The sequence below is a fragment of the Capra hircus genome, chromosome 5 (genome assembly GCF_001704415.2).
Source record: "Capra hircus breed San Clemente chromosome 5, ASM170441v1, whole genome shotgun sequence".
In the NCBI taxonomy this organism is placed as follows: Eukaryota; Metazoa; Chordata; class Mammalia; order Artiodactyla; family Bovidae; genus Capra; species Capra hircus.
In genome coordinates this window covers 66,697,258-66,705,599 of record NC_030812.1, presented here as the reverse complement: position 1 = coordinate 66,705,599, position 8,342 = coordinate 66,697,258, and the positions used below count along the sequence as shown (strand labels likewise).

At 45.0% G+C, this 8,342-nt stretch overlaps 1 long non-coding RNA gene across 1 annotated transcript in view; it reads right to left on the bottom strand.

Moving 5' to 3' along the window:
* Positions 554-8,342, bottom strand: part of LOC106502121 — a 31,773-nt gene continuing 23,984 nt past the window's right edge. The window contains exons 2-3 of the long non-coding RNA XR_001295713.2: positions 5,778-5,951; positions 554-1,535 (exon numbers count right to left, since the gene is read on the bottom strand). This is a non-coding gene — a long non-coding RNA (uncharacterized LOC106502121). The remainder of the gene's footprint in view (positions 1,536-5,777; positions 5,952-8,342) is intronic.

Below are 8,342 nucleotides of genomic sequence, written 5' to 3'. Positions count from 1 at the left end.
TGATCCAGGAAAATTCCACATTGCCAAGAAGCAATCAAGTTTGTGCACCACAGCTCCTGGGCCTGTACTCTAGAGCCTGGGAGCCGTCAGTACTGAAGCCCCTGGGGCCTGTGCTCTATGACAAGAGCAGCCCCCACAGGGAGAAGCCCGAGCACCACAACCGGAGAGTAGCCCCCACTTGCCACAACTAGAGGAAAACCTTTGCAGCAACAAAGACCCAGAGCAACCCCCCAAAGCATACAAACACAAAGTTACGTGTTACATCATAATGGTTGCCCATGGGAAGGGATGGGGAAAAGGAATACATAGTAAGTTACTGGAAATAAAGAAATATTAGGAGATTTTGCATAAAGTGCCATGATCTGAGGATTGTGATTAACTCAGTCTTCTTTACTGCTGCCCTTTTTTTTCTTTTTTTAATGGCATTAGGCAGTGACAGATTCAGGCATAGCTTGTTCCAGGCCTCAGGCAATGATACCAGGATCCTCCTCTCTGCTTTGTGTCATCTGGGCTGGGTTCCGTCCCCAGACTGGCTTAGACAGAAGTGAAATTTGATTAACTACAATTTTCAAGGTAAATATATATATGTTCTGCTTGATTGCATGTTCTTATTTGCAAAGTCATACCCAGACCAGAAGTTGAAAATACAGCCTTTATTAGTGGTTTTTCCTGCCCGAGTAATTTGAGCCCCTGGAACCTATGCCATTTTGAACAGCTGTGGTCACTGTTCTTGAGACCAACAGTGTACATGTGAATCTGTGAATAAAAACATCCACGTGTTGTTATGACCACCACTCTGCTCCCAGGCCATGGTTATGTTTTGATTAAGTACTTGAGATAAGCTTGCTTATTTTTCTGAGGAGTAGAGAAAGAGCAAACAATGAAAGTTCACTAGGTAAGGACTCTAGTTGAGTCAGAACGAAGACTGCATTAAGGCTTCGCTCCACTGGGGTGATGGCTATTGGTGGCAGTGTTGGGGGAGACTTGTCTCATCTCGCTTCTTATCTCTGAGTAAATGAGCTCCACGGGGGTCGTGTTCCTGGCTCCTCCTCCAATCCCAAAAGTGACTCGTTTTTCTGGCGAGTGGGGAAAGGACCAAGACTTTCTTGGCTCTGTCTCCCGCGCCATCTCTTGCCCTGGATTCTGCCCCGTACATTACTGTCCTTGACCATTGTGTTAATTTGCTAGGGTTGCCTCAGTAAAGTGCCACAAATTGGGAGGCTTAAAACAACGGAAATTCATTCTCTCACAGTTCGCGAGGCTGGAGTCTGAAGTCCAGGTGTGGTCAGGGCTGGTCCCTTCCAGAGGCTCCCGGGGGGAGGCTGTTCCCAGGCTCTCTCTTCACTTCAGGGGGCTGCCAGCAGTCCTTAGTGTCCTTGGCTTGTAGCTGTACCCCTCTAATCGCAGCCTCTGACTTCACAGAGTCTTCTTTCTGTATCCTCTCCTCTTATTAGGATGCCAGTCATTGGATTTGGAGCCCACCCTGATCCAGTAAGATCTCATCTTCTCCAGTTATATCTGCAAAGATCCTATGTCTAAGAAGAACACAATTTGAGGTCCTGGGTGAACTTGAATTTTGGGGGACGCTATTCAACCTACTACAGTGATCAAGCCCTGCATTGGTGAGCAGTTGAGTCAGCCTCATGCAGACTCAGGGTGGGCATATATGGATCAGTAAGCTAGTGCATTGGACCTAGGACATGCAATCAGTAAGTACGACAGAGAAAGAAAAATGTCATATGACCTCCCTTATATGTGGAGTCTAAAAAGAAATGATACCAATGAACTTACTTACAAAACAGAAAGAGACTCACAGACTTAGAGAATGAACTTAGGGTTGCCGAGGGGAAGGATGAGTGGGAAGGATATTAATAGTTGGGGAGTCTGGGATGGACATGCACACACTGCTATATTTAAAATGGATAACCAACAAGGACGGGCTTCTCTGGTGGCTCAGTAGTAAAGAATCTGCTTGCTATGCAGGAGTTGCAGGAGAAGCGGGTTCAGTCCCTGGGTTGGGAAGATTCCCTGGAGGAGAGCACAGCAACCCATTCCAGCATTCTTGCCTGGAGAATCCCATGGACAGAAGGAGCCTGGCAGGCTACAGTCCATAGCATCACAAAGAGTTGGACACAACTAAAGCAACTGGGCACACACATAACCAACAAGGACCTACTGTGTGGCACAAGGAACTCTGCTCAATGTTATGAGGCAGCCTGGATGGGAGGGGAGTTTGGGGGAGAATGGATACATGTATATGTATGGCTGACTCCCTTCACTGTTCACCTGAAACTATCACAATATTGTTTATTAATCGGCTATACCCCAATACAAAATAAAAAGTTTAAAATAAACAAATAAAGGTCAGAGGAAGTTCTGATAAACCCCTGCTTTCTGCAGTCAGCAAAACACCTTCCACTCTGGTGGGAAGAAGTGGCAAAGAGCCACAGTTTGCTTGGAGGTCCTAGGCTTCCTCCCTGGCCATCCATCTGAAGGCAATCATCTTTCCCCAGCTTCCTCGGGTGGCTCTTTTTCGTTTAATTATGCAGCTATACCAACCCCAGTATGTGAGCAGAATTCCTAACTGAAACCGTACCCAGTAATTGAGAGGCGTATCCAAGGAGACTGACAGGTAGCTGCGAATGTTATAAATCAAGATCTTGATGTTGCATTCTTAATGCCTTTTTCCTTTGAAAGCTCTTCTGTGCTCTCCCCTCAGTCGAGTTGTCAGGGGTGTAATCGAACCTTGGCTTGCACCTGAATGAGAATGTCACCCTGTGTGATGCCCAAACTGGGTGGGAAATGATCCTCCCATCCTGGGAACCCAATTCCAGCTCCCAGTTCAAGATTTGGCCTCGGGGTGGAGGCGGGGGTGAGGATAGATACTACAGCAGAGCGAACTCAGAGAATTCGCTCAGTCAATACCTCCATCCGGTTCAACCATTCAGAATGAAGTGGCCTTTCTTGAATGTTTTTCGATTGATTGTTACAAGGTACAAATGCAGCCAGGGCGTTAGTCATTTGTCAAGATGTCATCCCTTATCCCTTTGTGAAGATGCTTCATAAGCTTTAAAATGATCTGTGGGTGAAACGTGTAAGAATTCTAAAGAGAGCAGATTGCTTCTTCTCCTTGAATCCTGATGGCTTATTTACTGAGTTATTCCCTGAATAATTTCTGAGCCTTATATTTTTATCTGTTGCTACATAACCAATCACCCCCAACTTAGTGGCTTAAACAGCAATGATCCTTTCATTTGTTCACAAAGATGCAATCTGAGTGGGACTCAGCTGGGCAGCACGTCACAGCATCCACTCAGGGTCACTGGGGCGGCTCCACCAGGGCTGGACCGTCCACTTCTAAGCCGGCTGCCTCCCGTGGTTGTTGGCTTGGTGTTGGCTGTCAGGTCCTCTTCCTGGGCGTCCTCACGGCCCGCTGGCTGGGATTTGAGAACTGGTGTCCAGAGAGACGGGCTTCCCTGGTGGCTCAGACAGTAAAGTCTCTGCCTACAATGCAGGAGACCTGGGTTCGATCCCAGGTAGGGAAGATCCCCTGGAGGAGGGCATGGCAACCCACTCCAGTATTCTTGCCTGCAGAATTCCACAGACAGAGGAACCTGGCAGGCTACAATCCATGGGGTTGCAAAGAGTCAGACACGACTGAGTGACTAAACACAGCACAGCCCCAAGAGACAGGAAGCAGAAGCTGCTAGTTTCTTAAGACCAAGGCCTCCAAACTGGCACAGGGTCGCTTCCACCATATTCTACTGGTTGAGCAATCTTGCAGCCCAGATTCAAGAGAGGGGACATAGATCCCATGTCTCAGTAAGAGAAGTTCAGGCTCTGACAAGAACCCGCCATGACCCAGTGCTCTGTGACAACCTAGAGAGGTGGGATTAGGTGGGGGTGGGAGGGAGGTTCAAGAGCGAGGGGACATATGTCTGCGTATGGCTGATGCACGCTATTGTATGGCAGAAACCAACATAACATTGTAAAGCAATTAAAGTTTTTTAAAAATCTGCTATGTGCTAGGTACTGGAGAAACAGAAATGATAACCAACATTTATTGAGCCCTTACTGGATACCATATACATGTACTATCTCATTTAAACATTAAAACAAAAAGAGCCTTGATGACATGGCATGGAATAATAGATTCCCAAAGGTGCCCAGAACCTGTGCATATGTTCTGTAACTTGTGACTATGTTATGTTACATGACAAGGGGCATTAAAGTTGAAGTTGCCGATGGAATTAAGCTTAATTGGCTGAGCTTGAAATAGGGGGGTTATTCAGGGAGGCCGAATGGAACCGTTTACATTGGGAGCAGGAAGGCCAAAGAGCTGGTGTCAGAAAAGGAGACTGACGATGGAATCAAGGTCAGAGTGATGAGACATGAGAAGAACCTGACCCGCCGTTGCTCCCTTGGAAGAAGGAGATCACAACCCGAGGAAAGCGGGCTGCCTCTAGCAGCTGGAAAAGGCAAGGGAACTACTCTTCTTTAGAGGTTCCAGAAGGAACACAGCCCTGCCCACATCTTGATTCTGCTCAGTGGGACGCGTGTCTCATGTCCGACTTCTAACCTACAGAAGGGTAGGGTTTGTAGGATCTTCTGCTCCCAGACCAGAGACTGAACCCAGGCCCGGGCAGTGAAAGCACAGAATTCTAACCACTGGACAGCCTGGGAATGCCCATGCTGCCTTACGAACGCAATAATGCCATTTGCAGCGTCATGGATGCAACTGCAGATTATCATACGGGATGAAGGAAGTCAGAAAGAGAAAGACAAATCCCATATGATATCGCTCTCGTGTGGATTCTAAAATACAGCACAAATGAGCCTGTGTGTGAAACAGGAACAGAGTCAGGGACATAGACAACAGGCTGGTGACTGCCAACGGGCAGGGGAGTGGAGGAAGGATGGGGTGGAGTTCGGGGTAGCAGATATAAGCTTTCACATATAGAGAATGGATAAACAGCAAAGTCCTACTGTGTGGCACAGAGTATATTCAATGTGTATGTGTGTGCTAAATCACTTCAGTTGTGTCTGACTCTTTGTGACCCCATGGACTGTAGCCAGAAAGGCTCCTCTGCCCATGGGATTCTCCAGGGAAGAATACTGGGGTGGGTTGCCATGCCCTCTGCCAGGGGATCTTCCCGACCCAGGGACTGAACCCACGTCTCTGACGTCTCCTGCACGGGCAGGCAGGTTCTTTACTACTGGTGCCATCTGGGAAGCCCCTATACTCAATATCCAATGGTAAACCATAATAGAAAAGAATGTCCTAAAAAAGAATGAATATATATGTATGACTAAATCACTTTGCTGCACAGCAGAAACTAACACAACATTGTACATCAACTTCAATTAGAAAAAAATATTCCAGGAGCTGGAAAGAGGCAGTTCGCCAAAGGCAAATCAAGGGTTGGTCATCAGAAGGAGGAAGCAAAATCAGGCAGACAGAATCAGCTGCCCACTGCTCAACCTCTGCTTCCTCACAAAGTCACATTTAACATACGAGGGTCACACATGGGACATTTACTTATTATGGGTGGCATATACTGCTATACTTCCTCCCCACCCCCATCTCTTGCTAACAGAACTTGGAAGTTAAATTTTGCTCTGGTAGATGGTAAAGAGCTCTTGAATTCAGGGACTGAGGACTCCTCCCCAAGCCCCAAGCAATTAACCATGATTGGGCTAAACCAATATGGTGACCCACTGCACTTTGCCAGGTATTGTCTTTCCATCCTTCTATACTGTTAGGCATGGCCACATACCTGAGTTCTGGCCAATGAGCTTCAAGGAGAAGTCAGCTTGGGGGCTTCTGAGAAAAGCTGAGAGGAAAGCTCCTTAACACCAGCCACTCCCCTCTTCTTGCCTTGAACATGCTGGTGTTAAGGACAAGACGCTTGGAGCTGCAGCAGCCATCTTGCAACCGTGAGGCATCAAGCCTAAGAACAAAGACAGCATACTGAGGATGACAGAGGGGAGAGAGGAAGTCATCCGGAGCTATTGCACAAACCTGGAACTGCCTATTGCTAGACATCTTGTTATGAGATAATTAAATGTCTTTATTGCTACAGCCATCGTTAGGTATCCTATAATGTGTAGCCAGACACATCCTGACACTTTATTATAAAATGAAAGATTATTACACCCTCTAGTCTGTTTTTCTTTGAGGATCACAAAAGCCTTTCCAGAAGCTCTCACCAAAACCATTATCTCAGATGCTCCTTCTGCCAGATTTTCTGCAGCTGCCCATTAATATAACTTCTGGAAGTCGGCAGGGCATTCGCAGGTAGTGTTGCTAATCTATGAAGCTGTTTTGACAGCACTGTGTACTATATTATTAGTGGCACAAAGCAGGCAAGTTAATTTCCGTTCCCTCTGAAATACATGAAGGAATAGGGTATAATTCAGTCCTTTATGGGTATTAAAGAGAAAATCATAAAGGACATTCTTTTGAATCATGAAGAGCCGAAAGCTTTGTTATTTAAGAGACAGAGTCATGAAAGTCCAACAATACACTAGCAAGACATTGTTGAAGCACTTGCAGAACTATATTTTGCTAAACAGAAGTGAATAAAACTTGACCTATTGATAAAAACTCACAGGCAGCAAAACAGCAATACATGACCCACCTCTCTGGCAATCTGTAGAAATCCTCAACTTAATAGAAGCTCTGGAGGGCATACTTTGTTTATTTGGGCTTAACTCATTAAATAATGATCAAGTACTTGTGAACTGAAACAATAGTCTCAACAAGTACTTGTTGAATTCACATTCTATTACATATACGGGTACTTTGGCCAGTGCTTTCAATGCATCAACTTATTTAATATTCATAACCACCCAAGGCCATAGTTACTATTATTGATATTATTTCACTCTGTAGACTAGAAAACAAATCTGAAGACATTAAGTAAACTAACAAAGGTTGCACAGTTCCAGTGGTGAAAATCGTTAAATTTTCAGGAATTTTGTGAGCCAGTCGTTAAAAATAGGTAGCTTGGAACTAGTATGATGGGAGTATTAACACCGCAGAATTTGGAACACCACAAATCCTCCTCCCCATTAACTAGTATACTATTAGTTAATTATGGGTATTTGTTTTTGTTCAGTCGTTCAGTCGTGTCTGACTCTTTGAGATCCCATGGACTGCAGGATGCCAGGCTTCCCTGTCCTTCACTATCTCCCAGAGCTTGTTCAAACTCATGTCCATTGAATTACGGGTATAGTTCCACTATTAATAGTCAACCAAAACAAATACATGACTATATTGATGAGAAATGGTAGACCAGGTATATTGTTGATGGATTGGAAAATGGGTAGGAATAGTGACTATTCCAGAAATAAGAAGCCCCCAGATAGATCTAGGCAATGAAGTGTATATGTGTAATGAGAGAATTCTAAGAATACAGAAGAATCATCTCTGTGCTTCAGTAAGTCTCCAAATAGAAAAATGTAAATTCCTCAAAGCTTAATCAGTGTCATGGCCTCCAGCTCAGACATCTGAGTTATGTAAATATCACCAACTCCAGGGCTGGATAGTGTAGAATAAATTTGCAAGAATATAACTACTTTAAAGATATTTGCAGAGGCCTTAGCTTGGGGTCATTGAAAAGATTCAGCCCAACCAAGAACAAGAATTGAATCCACTTATGAGCTCAGAAAACAAAACTGATGGCAAAATGTTAGTGTTTAAAATTAGAAAAAATGTAGATGAATGTGTCTACCAGGCAGAATAAATTCACATTTGAACTGAAATTAAAAGAAAAATAATAAATATCCTTGGCCCTCAGTTTTTATTGTAAGTCTTAGATTATTTCCTTTTATTTCCTATACCACAGTCTACACTCTAGTCACTCTGACTGCTCACCTGGCCTTTGTACATGCTTTCCTCTCTGCCCTTCTTTTGGCTTAACAAACTCCTATGCAACCATTTAGACCCAAGTCAAACATCACCTCCTCTGGGCAGCCTTCCCTGACTCCTCTAGGCAGTACCAGTCTTACTGTTTTCTAAAGTCCTTCAGTCCCCTGACAGATATCTCTATTTCGCTATGACTCACCTACTAACACACATCCTCCCCACTTGATGGTGAGCCCCAGGGACAGCTGTATCTAATTCTAATCTGTATCCCAGCACACTCCCTGCCTCTTCCCCTGCCATTCTGCCTTATGTCCCACTTCAGTCACTCTGCCTACTCTCTACTTCTTGAGCTTGGCCAGGCTACCATCCACTTTAAGGGTTTTGCACGAGTTCTACAAAGAATGCTCAACACACACACACAGACGCCCTTCACCAGCTAGGAGCCAATCCTGATGTTTGATTCAATCTTCAG